The sequence below is a fragment of the Pseudophryne corroboree genome, chromosome 6 (genome assembly GCF_028390025.1).
Source record: "Pseudophryne corroboree isolate aPseCor3 chromosome 6, aPseCor3.hap2, whole genome shotgun sequence".
Classification (NCBI taxonomy): Eukaryota; Metazoa; Chordata; class Amphibia; order Anura; family Myobatrachidae; genus Pseudophryne; species Pseudophryne corroboree.
Window position 1 is genome coordinate 94,039,917 of NC_086449.1, and position 12,225 is coordinate 94,052,141.

A 12,225-nucleotide genomic window follows, 5' to 3' on the forward strand; every position below is an offset into this window, starting at 1 on the left:
GGGCAAGGTTGCCCAGCATGCTGACTGTGCCACCCAGTGGCTGCGACTGCAATTTAATTAAGGTCGCAGAAACTGCGGACGACCCCTGCCTTCGCAGCCCGGCTGCAAAGGTAGGTGGCCCGCCGCCATTTTTTCCATAATTGCGGCTGCATGTGACGTCACGCAGCTGCCCCAAAAAAGGTGCGGGCCTGCCCTCACAATGCCGCTGCGCTGCCCTGCGAATGCCTCTGCCTGTCAATCAGGAAGACGTGTTCGCAGCCAATGCATTCTGATTGCATTTGCCAGGTGCGCACATGCCGGAAAGGACCTGCGAGTGAGCATTGGCGCATGATCAGGCACATTGCGGTGCGAACTGAATAAGGATCTATGGGGGTAATTCTGAGTTGATGGTAGCAGCAAGTTTGTTAGCAATTGGGCAAAACCATGTGCACTGCGGGGGGGGGGGGGGAGATATAACATTTGTAGAGAGAGTTAGATTTGGGTGTGTTATTTTGTTTCTGTGCAGGGTAAATACTGGCTGCTTTATTTTTACACTGAAATTTAGAATTCAGTTTGAACACGCCCCACCCAAATCTAATCTCTCTGCACATGTTATATCTGCCCCCCCTGCAGTGCACATGGTTTTGCCCAACTGCTAACAAAATTTCTGCTGCGATCAACTCAGAATTAGGCCCTATGTTCTCACTGAATGACTTCTATAATAGTGTTATTAACTCCATGCAAGCTAAAGTCTGCAAGAGTAGAGCTACTGATTTTATCTCTACTCCATAATCTCTTTATGGGTAATTTAATAACTCACTCACAGGTGTAAATAACAGTAAGTCAGAAACGACCTTGTCTAGTGTAAATTAGACAATGATAGCCAGGTCTATTGGTTGCTGTCAGTTAGTACACTTTTAAGCAATGTTAGTAAATGACTTCCACTCTCACCTCTCCTGCCCTCCAGCCAGTCACATGTAAAATACTCTCACTACACAATATCTCGCAGCCATGATCTAGTAGAAGGGGAGTCAGACTGGAATGGATCCTTGCTGTGATGCCTTTTTGTAAAGAAAAAATCATAACTTACCCCTCCTGCTGTCCTGCTCTGTCTCTCCACATGCTTCCATGCAGTGTATGGCTGTCAGTACTTTTATTGGTGGATAGCTCCTGCCATCCACCAATCAGCATGCTGACAGCCATTCACTGTCTGGCTGCAGGCTGGGAGACAGGTAGAGAATGCTGCCTGGCTGCTGTGATTTGGTGTAATTCAATCTATTATACATTCCATTACAGACATCATATATCAGCATGTATAAATGCTATTCCTTGTATTGGGAGCAGTCTTGGTGCTTGTATATAAGGGTTGGGTACAGGATCCCGACAGGATGCTGGCGGTCAGAATACTGAGAGCGGCATCCCAACTGTGAGAATCCTGACACTTTTTAGTAAGTATGCTTACCCTAATAAGTATAAAGTTAAGCAAATTGTGCTTATATGTCATCCTCAGATTCAATTGTGTGGTGAGGGACCGGATTTGCTTCTGTTTGTCCACATATTTTATTATTGTCAGCCACCAGCACTGGTTTTATCTATTACATTGACCATAAATAATTTGAAATGGACCTGAACCACCAATCCATGGTGCCCCTGAAAGTGCCCTGAGGCACCCCAGGGCGCCACGGCACACAGTTTGAGAACCAGTGCATTAGTGTTTCACTTTTTACTGTTTGATACATTGTTAGCAGTTTCTGAAAATGTCTTGAATAATTCAATTTCATTTTGCGAAGCTATGCAAACAGAGCATGCAAAGATGTAGTGTCTTGGATTGCACACAAGTGACATTACACAGTTTTTTTATTTTAAATAAGTTGGGTGAGGGTGCATCATCACTACTTTGCTTCATTAACACTGGCACAAGCAGTGCCTCTCTTTTTTGCACAATGGGGGTCATTCTGACCCATTCGCACACAGCGGTTGTTCGCTGCGGTGCGAATGGGTCAGAACTGAGCATGTGCGGCGTGCGCATTGCGCGCGCGCGCCATTGCCCAGCGACAGATGTCGCCAGGCAATGGAGCACCTAGCGTGAAGAAAAGACGCAGCGCTGGACGGAAAGAAGATTGACAGCGGAGAGGCGGTTCGGGGTGGATACTCACCGTTCAAGGCCGTTTTCGGGGAGTGGTAAGAAGAATGCAGGTGTGTCCAGGCGAACGGAGGGCGGATGTCTTACGACAGGACCAGGACCTTCATCGCTGGATCCGTCGCACTGCGTAAGTAGCTGTAGGGCTGGTCTTGTTTTGCAGGGAAATTTTTAAGCATAGCAGGGCTGCACAAGCAAACGCAGCCCTGCTATGCTAAAATACACTCCCCCATAGGCGGGGATTAGTTGATCGCAGCAGCAGCAAATAGTTGCTGGCTGCGATCAACTCAGAATGACCCCCAATATACTTAGCAATCTGGATTTGCCCAAATTTCAGATGTAGGATTATTAACTTGTTGGTGAATTTTCATTGTCATCTAACCACCTTTCAGCATGGCAACTTCTACAAATAGCACTGGCAGTTACGGCCTAATTCAGACCTGATCGTAGATGTGCTAAATTTAGCACATCTACGATCAGCTTCCCTGACATGCGGGGGGACGCCCAGCACAGAGCTAGTCCGCCCCGCATGTCAGGCCCTGCCCCATACTTTGTACCCCAGTTTCCATCACTTTGCATTTGTTACCCCAAAAATGACGTCATTATTAACCAATTAATAATAATTAAAAACTTCTAAGTGCCTAATTAGTCATTGGGGGGGTGGGAAGGGAGGTGTCTCAGGGGTTCTGAACCAAATCCTGACATTTCTCTTACGTCCTAGAGGATGCTGGGGTCCAATTCAGTACCATGGGGTATAGACAGTTCCACAGGAGCTATGGGCACTTTAAGACTTTTTCAGAGTGTGAACTGGCTCCTCCCTCTATGCCCCTCCTCCAGACCTCAGTTTAGAAAAATGTGCCCAGGCAGACTGGTCGCACGCTAGTGGAGCTCTACTGAGTTCTGCTTAAAGACTTTATGTTAGGTTTTTTATTTTACAGGGAGACTGCTGGCAACAGCCTCCCTGCTTCGTGGGACTTAGCGGGAGAAGTAGGAACCAACTTCCTATGTAGTTTCATGGCTCTGCTTCTGCTGACAGGACACCATTAGCTCCTGAAGGGTACTGAACACTAGCTGCAGCTAGTGCTCACTCCCACAGCACGCCGTCACCCCCCTAACAGAGCCAGAAGTCAGAAGGGTGGGTGAGTACATTCCTGGAGGCCTGAAGAGAGGGGAGTTCCGATCATCATGACGGCATAAGGTACTGCGCGGCGAACGGGACACTGCACGAGCATGCACTCCATTACACAGAGCCCAACATGGGTGCTGGGCGGGGGGGGGGGGGGGGAGCGCCCTGAGCCAGTATAAATAATAATATTGCATTCTGCTGAGGAGAAGCGTGCCATCACAGGTGGGCGGGGCATCTCCTCATACTGCCTGCACTCACCAACTCAGCGCCATTTTCTCCAGCAGATGCAAGGCTGAAGCAACGCTGGTCCTCCTCTCAACATCTGAACAAGAATGGGGGGGGGGGGAAGTATAGTTTAGGTCTGTGGACCTTTTATTGGAAATATATAGCGCTGAAATGTGTTTTTTTTGTATACATTTGATATTTATACAGAAATCTTTAAATAGGGGCTGAGCTGTGAGCTGGCGACTCCTTTCTGTGTTCCTCTGACAGATTGCACTGTGGGTCTGTCTCCGGTAGCCCCCCTGATTGTCTGTGCTGTGAAATTACACGTGTGGGACATGTCTGAGAACGGAGGGAGCTCTTCCCCTGAGGAAGCTATTTTAGGTACAGAGGACTGTAATGTGGTGGCGCTGCCATTGCAACAAGAGCCTGAGTGGGTGAGAGAGTTACGCAAAAGTGTATCTAAAATTAATAAAAGATTAGATAAGTCTGAACAGCATGCGGAAAACTGAAGAAAATCCGTGGAAGATGTGATTTTTGCTAGTCCTCCCTCCTCGTCCACAGGGGACCCCTCCGGGTCACAAAAATGGTCATTTGCACAAGTAGTCCAGAATGATACCGACACAGACTCAGATTCCAGTGTTGACATTAGTGATTCCAGGGGGATTGAACCAAAACTGGCAAAAAGCATTCAATGTATGATTGTTGCAATTAGGGAAGTGTTAGAGGTTACAGAGACACCTCCTGTGCCTCAGGAAAAGGCTTATTTTAACAAAAATTAAAAGCCTGATGTAACGTTTCCTCCATCTAATGAACTAAATAGACTCTTTGAAGAGGTCTGGTCTAACCCAGAAAAGAAATTTCAGATTCCCAAAAGAATTCATGCGGCTTACTCCTTTCCTGAAGAGGACAGAAAAAAGTAGGAGTCACCCCCCATTTTAGACAGCGCTCTGTCAAGGTTAACTAAAAAGGTGATCCTGCCTGCACCTGGGACAGCTTCATTAAAGGACCCGGCAGACCGCAAGTTAGAGACAATGTTAAAATCTCTTTATATGACAAATGGTACTTTACTCAGACCTACCATTGCCTGTGCATGGGTGAGTAATGCTATAGAAAGGTGGCCAGAAAACTTGTCAGCAAGTATTGACACTGTGCTCAACAGGTATGATTCGTGGAACTGTACATCCCAGCAAGTTGTACTGCATTTGCTGATTTTGTCAAATGAATATCATGATTGAATAGTTTAGGTATATTGAAAAAGGCGAGGTTTTTTTTGTATGTTTTTCTCTGTGTAAAGATATAGTTGGCTGCCTTATTGGTATGTAATGTCTGTTTTTCTAAGCTAATTTATGGCCTTAGCTTAAAGGGGGATTGAATTGGGTGGAGTTTGCAATCATTGCATTCACATGGATATTGTTCCTATTTAAAGTCTAGTATACGGCTGGATAGCCATCGGCTGGTAGTGCTTCCATATAAGTGCTGACATAAAAGTGTTATTATAAAAATAGCGTTATACCTGCGTTAAACCGAAGGGAAACAGAAGGGAAACATCAACACACCAACACTACCACAAATGGTCTGCCTTAATGCCTCAAAAGTATGTAATTCATCTTATGCATATTATCTGATTTTAAAAACCTATGAAAAGGCATCCCAAATCTGCTCACTGCAGTTCTCTCTTATGCAAACTTATGTATGTTTCTTGAGGTAATGATTTCTTGTAAATGTCATTGCATGCGTGGGGAAGTTGCTCGGTGAAACAGTTTATTATTGCATACTGACTGGTGTTTACCTCCTTTGAACATTTACCCATTGTGGTCAGGTGCACTATATCTTTATATTTAGTAAGGTGTAGTCATGGTGTAAAGGACAGAGTATGATTACTGATTAGTAAAAGAAAACAAATACTGAGCAACATCCCCAAACAGGTAATTTCAACTTTAAACTTGTCATTTATTTTGTACACTCTGGACATGGCTACTAATAACAAATGCACAGACAAAATTCTTAAAGCTATGTCTGCAAATGCTAGGAGCTTAGGAGACAAAATTCCAGAGCTAATTGCGATAATGACAAGGGATAACCTTGATTTTGTGGCAATTACAGAGTCTTGGTGCAATGAGAATCATGACTGGGACTTAGCTATACCAGGATACAATTTATTTAGGAAGGATAGAATAGGAAGAATAGGAGGAGGGATAGCAATGTATGTGAAAAAAAGCATAAATGCTACTTTAATACAAAATATTGAAGCCAAAACTGAGGCCCTTTGGGTCACCATAGAAACTGGGAAGAAGGACATTATTCGCATTGGGGTGATCTATAGACCACCATGCCAGGGGCAGGATTTGGACAGGAACCTATTGCTGGACATCTATAAAATGGCTTTAAAGGGTGAAGTCATAATCATGGGAGACTTTAATTTACCTGATGTAAATTGGGAGGGGTCTTTTGCAAGTTCAGCTACAAGTGGCTAATTTCTACATTCCTTACAGGGAGCATCTCTCAAGCAATTGGTGAGGGAGCCCACTCGTAAAGACTCAATATTAGATCTAATTCTTACAAATGGTGATAGGATATCTGATATATATGTGGGTGAGCACCTGGGATCCAGTGATCATCAAGCAGTATGGTTTAGTATAAAGACAGGATCCAACTCCTGTCACACAAAAACAAAGGTGTTGGATTTTAGAAATGCTGACTTTGCAAAAATGGGGAGATGTTTAAGTGATTCATTGGCAGACTGGAGGAACTTGGAAGGATTGCAGGAGAGGTGGAAAAAACTGAAAAGTGCAATACTAAGTGCAACAGACCTTTGTATCAAAATGGTTAGGAAAAGCACCAGGAAAAGGAAGCCAGTGTGGTTCACAAAAGAAGTATCAACTAGTGTGAAAGCAAAAAAGATAGCTTTTAGGAAATACAAAGAGACTCAAAATAATAACGACAAAGATGTGTATCTGGACAGATGGAAGGATGCTAAGAAAGTGATCAGACGTGCAAAGGCAGAAGCTGAGGAGAAAATGGCCCAGTCCGTAGATAAAGGGGGCAAAACTTTTTTTAAGTATATAAGTGAAAGGAGAAAATCAAATTGGGGCATAATAAGACTTAAGACAGAGAGTGAGCATTTGGTGGAGGGAGACAAGGCAATAGCAGATCACCTAAATAATTATTTTTGCTCAGTATTTACTACAGAAGAAGGGATGGGGCCACAGTTAAGTTGCAAGGACATTCATAAAAATAAGGTAGATGAAAATACATTTACAGAGGAGAAGGTCCTAACAGAACTTTCAAAACTAAAAGTGGATAAATCAATGGGACCAGATGGGATACACCCAAGGATACTCAAAGAGCTAAAAGATGTGCTGGTTACACCTTTAACAGAATTATTTAACCAGTCACTAAATACAGGTGCTATTCCAGAGGACTGGAAAAGAGCAAATGTAGTTCCACTGCACAAAAGTGGAAGCAAGGAAGAAGCAAGTAACTACAGACCAGTAAGCCTTACATCAGTAGTAGGGAAAGTAATGGAAAAACTATTAAAAGAAAGAGTAGTGGAATATCTTAAATCAAACAACTTACAGGATCCAAAACAGCATGGATTTACTGGTGGGAGATCATGCCAAACAAATCTTATTGACTTTTTTGACTCTGTGATGAAAATAATAGATCAAGGGGGAGCTGTAGATGTAGCATATCTAGACTTTAGTAAGGCATTTGACACTGTCCCACATCGCAGACTGCTAAATAAACTTGAAAGCCTGGGGGTGGATTATAAATCAGTTAAATGGATAAGAACCGGGTTGCAGGATAGGAAACAGACAGTCGTAGTTAATGGAGTGCAATCTATGGAGAGAAATGTTACCAGTGGAGTACCCCAGGGATCTGTACTTGGTCCAGTTTTCTTTAATATCTTTGTTGGTGACATTGCAGATGGTATTGAAGGGAAGATATGCCTTTTTGCAGATGATACAAAGATATGCAACAGGGTAGACACACCGGGAGGGGTCAAACAAATGATTAATGACCTAGGTCGGCTTGAGAAATGGTCAAGAACGTGGCAACTACAGTTTAATGCTAAAAAATGCAAAATCATGCACTTGGGTCTCAAAAACCCAAAGGCTAAGTATAGTATCACGGGTACTATAATGGAAACTACTGAGGAGGATATAGATTTAGGAGTCATTATTTCAAGTGACTTGAAGGCAGGAAAGCAATGCAACAAAGCAATGAGAAAGGCAAGTCAGATGCTTGGTTGCATAGGGAGAGGAATCAGTAGCAGGAAAAAAAGAAGTGATAATGCCACTGTATAGGTCATTGGTACGGCCCCATCTGGAATAATGTGTCCAGTTCTGGAGACACTATCTCCAGAAGGATATAAATACATTAGAGAGTGTACAAAGATGGGCAACTAAAATGGTGGATGGCCTACATCACAAAACTTACCCGGAAAGGCTAAAAGATCTTAACATGTATAGTTTGGAGGAGAGAAGGGAAAGGGGGGACATGATAGAAACTTTCAAATATATCAAGGGTCTTAACAAAGTTCAGGAGGGAAACATTCTTCAAAGGAAAAGAAGTATTAGAACTCGAGGGCATACATTGAGACTGGAGGGGGGGAGGTTCAGGGGAAATTTAAGGAAAAATTACTTCACAGAAAGGGTAGTGGATAAGTGGAATAGCCTCCCATCAGAGGTGGTAGAGGCTAAGACTGTAGGGCAATTTAAACATGCTTGGGACAGGCATATGAATATCCTTACAAAGAATTAAGGTTAAAAAAGGATTGAGATTGCCTAAAGGATACAATAAAAAAGGGGCAGACTAGATGGGCCAAGTGGTTCTTATCTGCCGTCAAATTCTATGTTTCTATATTTAGATAAAGATGATATTGATATGCTCCTAACGTTAGGTTATATAAAGGATGCGGCAGGTTACATGGTGGAAGCTATGAAAGATATTGGTCTCTTGGGATCAAGAGCCGTTACCATGGCGATTTAAGCATGTAGAATGCTGTGGATTCATCAATGGAATGCAGACGCAGAGTCCAAAAGGAATATGGAGACCCTCCCATACAAAGGGGAGGCATAATTTGGGGATAAACTGGATGCCTTAGTTTCTGCGGCTACCGCAGGTAACTTGACTTTTCTGCCTTACGCAACGGCTCCAGCAAAGAAGACACATCACTCAAATCAGATACAGTCCTTTCGGCCCAACAAATACAAAAAGGGCAAAAGTACCCCTTTCTTCGCAGGAAGAGGAAAGGGAAAAGGTAAGAAGTCCTCAACAGCTTCAGGATCACAGGTGCAGAAATCATCCTCTGCTTCTGCAAAACCCACAGCATGACGCTGGGGCTCCTCTGCGGGAGTCCGCTCAGGTGGGGGCACATCTGAAACTCTTCAGTCAGATCTGGGTACAATCAGATCTGGACACTTGGATTTTACAAACAGTGTCCCAAGGGTACAAACTGGAGTTTCAAGACCTTCCCCCATGCCGATTTTTCAAATCAGCCTTACCAGCTTCTGCTCAAGACAAAACAAATGTGACAGAAGCAATACAGAAATTATGTCAGGACAAAGTAATTGTCCTAGTTCCCTTGTCACAACAAGGAAGAGGTTTTTATTCAACCCTCTTTGTAGTCCCGAAGCCGAACGGCTCGGTCAGACCGATTCTAAATCTGAAAACACTGAATTTTTACCTCAGAAGGTTCAAATTCAAAATGGAGTCTCTGAGGGCAGTGATCTCCAGTCTGGAGGAAAAGGAATTCATGGTGTCTGTGGACATCAAGGATGCTTACTTGCATGTTCCAATTTATCCTCCACATCAAGCTTACCTGAGGTTCGCAGTACAGGATCGTCATTACCAATTCCAAACATTACCATTCTGGCTATCCACAGCACCGAGGGTGTTTACCAAGGTGATGGCGGAGATGATGGTTCTCCTTCGCAAGCAAGGAGTCAACATTATACCTTACCTGGATGATCTCCTGATAAAGGCAAGGTCCAGGGAGAAGGTGGTGCAGAGCATTGCTCTATCCCTGGCAGTGCTTCAACAGCATGGTTGGATCATAATTTTTCCAAAGTCACAGTTGGAACCAGCGAGAAGATTATCATTTCTGGGAATGATACTGGACATCAAAGTACAGAAAGTATTTCTTCCAGTGGGAAAGGCTCTGGAAATTCAGTAGATGGTCCAACAAATTCTGAAACCAACACGAGTGTCGATTCATCAATGCATACGCTTGTTGGGAAAGATGGTAGCAGCCTACGAAGCACTACAGTTCGGCCGCTTCCATGCCAGAGTATTCCAGTGGGATTTGTTGGACAAATGGTCCGGATCACATCTACACATGCATCAGAAGATAATCCTGTCGACAGAAGCCAGAATTTCGCTCCTGTGGTGGCTACATAGTTCTCACCTCCTAGAGGGACGCAGGTTCGGGATTCAGGACTGGATCCTGGTGACCATGGATGCAAGTCTCCGAGGCTGTGGAGCAGTCACACAAGGGGAAAACTTCCAAGGAAGATGGTCATGTCAAGAAACACTTCTTCACATAAATATTCTGGAGTTGAGAGCCATTTACAACGGCCTTCTACAAGCGGTGCATCTTCTTCAAGATCAACCCATACAGATCCAGTCAGACAATGTAACAGCGGTAGCTTACATGAATCGTCAGGGAGGGACGAAAAGCAGAGCGGCAATGGCAGAGGTGACAAAAATTCTCCTCTGGGCAGAAAGACATGCAAAAGCTCTGTCGGCAATTTTTTTTATTCTGGGAGTGGACAACTGGGAAGCGGACTTCCTCAGCAGACACGATCTCCATCCAGGAGAGTGGGGCCTCCACCAAGAAGTCTTTGCAGAGGTGACAAGTCATTGAGGCATTCCCCAAGTAGACTTGATGGCATCTCGTCTAAACAAGAAGCTTCAGAGATATTGTTCCAGGTTGAGAGACCCACAAGCAATAGCAGTGGATGCACTGGTGACCCAGTGGGTGTTTCAGTCGGTGTATGTGTTCCCTCGACTTCCACTAATACCAAAAATTCTCAAGATCATAAGAAGAACAAGGGGTCGAGCGATTCTCATTGTCCCAGACTGGCCAAGGAGGGCTTGGTATCCAGATCTTCAGGAGTTAATCATAGAAGATCCTCGGCCTCTTCCTCTGCGCGAGGACCTGCTCCGGCAGGGGCCGTGCGTATATCAAGACTTACCGCGGCTACGTTTGATGGTATGGCTGTTGAGCACCGGATCCTAGCTCGAAAGGGTATTCCCAAAGAAGTCATTCCCACATTTATTCAGGCCAGGAAAGGAGTAACGTCTAGACATTACCACCGTATTTGGAGAAAATATGTATCTTGGTGATAAACCAAGAAGGCTCCAACGGAGGAATTTCAATTAGGACGACTTCTCCTATTTTTACAGGCAGGTGTGGATGCAGGCTTGAGATTGGGGTCAATCAAGGCTTTGTCCATTTCTTTCAGAAACAATTGGCTTCCCTTCCTGAAGTTCAGACATTCGTGAAGGAGATCCTGCGCATCCAACCTCCTTTTGTGCCTCCTACGGCACCATGGGATCTTAACATGATGTTGCAGTTCCTTCAATCAGATTAGTTTGAACCTCTACAAAAGGTTGAGTTGAAGTTTCTCACTTGGAAAGTGGTCATGCTATTGGCTTTGGCATCCGCAAAGCGGGTTTCTGAGTTAGGGGCCTTGTCTCACAAGAGCCCTTATTTGATCTTTCATGAAGATAGGGCTGAACTAAGAACATGTCAGCAATTTCTTCCAAAGGTGGTTTCTTCTTTCCATATGAACCAACCAATTGTAGTGCTTGTGGCTACTGACACATCTGCTGTGTCAAAGTCTCTGGATGTAGTCAGGGCTTTGAAAATTTATGTCACGAGAACAACTCGGTTAAGGAAAACAGAGGCTCTATTTGTCCTGTATGACCCCAAAAAGATTGGGTGTCCTGCTTCTAAGCAGACTATTGCACGCTGGATCAGATGCACGATTCAGCAGGCTCATTCCACGGCAGGATTGCCGGTACCGAATTTGGTAAAGGCCCATTCTACAAGAAATGTGGGCTCGTCCTGGGCGGCTGCCCGGGGTGTCTCGGCTTTTCAGCTTTGCCGAGCAGCTTCTTGGTCAGGGGCAAACACGTTTGCAAAGTTTTACGAGTTTGACACCTTGGCTGCTGATGACCTAAAATTTGGTCAATCAGTTCTGCAGGAACATCCGCACTCTCCCGCCCGTACTGGGAGCTTTGGTACTACCACATGGTACTGAATTAGACCCCAGCATCCTCTAGGACATAAGAGAAAACAGGATTTTAATACCTACCGGTAAATCCTTTTCTCCTAGTCGGTAGAGGATGCTGGGCGCCCGCCCAGTGCTTCTCTACCTGCAGTAGTTCCATTTTTATAGTTCTTACACAAGTTGTTGTGTTAAAATTGTTCTTCAGCATGTTGCTGAAACTTGTTCATGCGTGTTGGCATGTGTTATGTTGAATGCCATGTTGTGCGACATGGTTGAAGTGTGAGCTGGTATGAATCTCGCCACTAGCTTAAAAGTAAATCCTTCTCTCGAAGATGTCCGTCTCCTGGGCACAGTTTCTATACTGAGGTCTGGAGGAGGGGCATAGAGGGAGGAGCCAATTCACACTCTGAAAAAGTCTTAAAGTGCCCATGGCTCCTACGGAACCGTCTCTACCCCATGGTACTGAATTGGACCCCAGCATCCTCTACGGACTAGGAGAAAAGGATTTACCGGTA